Here is a 1,636-nt window from a genome sequence, read left to right as displayed (position 1 = left end):
TTACTGGCGGTTAGCAAACCAACATGATGCATTACTGCCACCAACTGTTCGGGCGTGTGGAGCATTAATGGAGTCTGGAGTAGGGAGGCTACACGTTTACGGCTGCACTTTTTAAAGTACAAAGGTATGCCAGGGGTCAATACACGAATAAAGAAAAAATAAAATAATGAATATAAAATAGATATTCTGTCAGCACTTATAAATTTAAAATGTAGAATTCTGGCAGGGCGACAGATGGTGGCTGTCACAAAATGTTTCCCTTATGCAACTCTACTAAATAACCCTTACCAAAAAATAGTACTGATAAGTATATAAAAAGTAAACTAGAAGTATACTTGAAACATACTTGCATATACTACTTTTTGGTAAGGGAAGGACAAAACTTCCTCAAATTTACTGTAGTAATTGTGTATGAGCTAAAGTATATATGAAGATAAAACACCTGATGGTAGGGTGCAATACCAGCTATAAAGATAGGGGATACAAATTCTGGCAGGCCGACAGATGGTTGCTGCCAGAAAACATATCCCCTATGCAACTCCACTAAATAAAGACAAAACTTCCCCAAAACCGTACAAGTGATTGCCTGTGTTAACTGTAATCTGTTTGTCCATATGCGGTGCATCCAGAAAGTATTCACAGCACTGCAGTTTTTTTTTTAAAATAAATTTGCAAAAATAAAAGATTTTTTTTTTTTCATGTCATTATTATGGGGTGTTGTGAGTAGAATTTTGAGGCAAAAAATGAATTTCATCCATTCTGGCATAAGGCTGTGGGATGAGGAAACACTTTGGACTATGGATTTTGGCATGTTGAATTCAAATATGACAATAACAATGGCTAACTGGCCACTGTTTCCAAGATAGATATATAAGGTTTCACATTTGGCATCTACATAATTATATCGTGTTAACAGTAGAGTTTTCATGAAAAATCATAAACATAGGTCTTTTTTTATGATTCTCTGACTGTTTATATAATTTTTCACCTGTTTTCTTTTTGTAACACTTTAAAAATCAACAAAAGGGTTACATATTAACCCGTAGTAGCAGTTAAGCACAGTAGTAGCATTTCTTAAAACTACAGCTAATCAACACTTTCAAACAACATTTTCATTGTCAGTGGCCCAAAATTAGTAAAGTTTGAGTATCTTTATTACCTCCGCCAAGGAGGTTATGTTTTCGGTCACGTTTGTTTGTCTGTCAGCAGGATAACTCAAAACGTTTTGGACGAATTTTGATGAAATTTTGTGGAGTGGACCGGATCCCGATGCTAACGCGTTAGCAAGTCTATGGCATTTTCAATGTTAAAAGTTAGCATTAAGCAGTTGCAGCTGTTCTCACGTTCGGGTGCATTTGTTTTCAAATTGTAATATTTCTTAAATTTATTTTTACCTCCGCCAAAGAGGTTGGAAATGACAAGAGGAACAAGTGATTAAATTTTAGTGGTGATCCGGACGATCCGGATCACGATGCTAACGCGTTAGCATGTCTATGGCATTTTCAATGTTAAAAGTTAGCATTAAGCAGTTGCAGCTGTCATCACGTTCGGCTGCATTTGTTTTCAAATTGGAATATTTCTTAAATTTATTTTTGTTTATATATTAATAATCGAATGATTATTATGTACAATTTTA

This window comes from Thalassophryne amazonica, chromosome 20 (assembly GCF_902500255.1).
Source record: "Thalassophryne amazonica chromosome 20, fThaAma1.1, whole genome shotgun sequence".
NCBI classification, from domain to species: domain Eukaryota; kingdom Metazoa; phylum Chordata; class Actinopteri; order Batrachoidiformes; family Batrachoididae; genus Thalassophryne; species Thalassophryne amazonica.
This window is presented reverse-complemented; position numbering follows the sequence as displayed.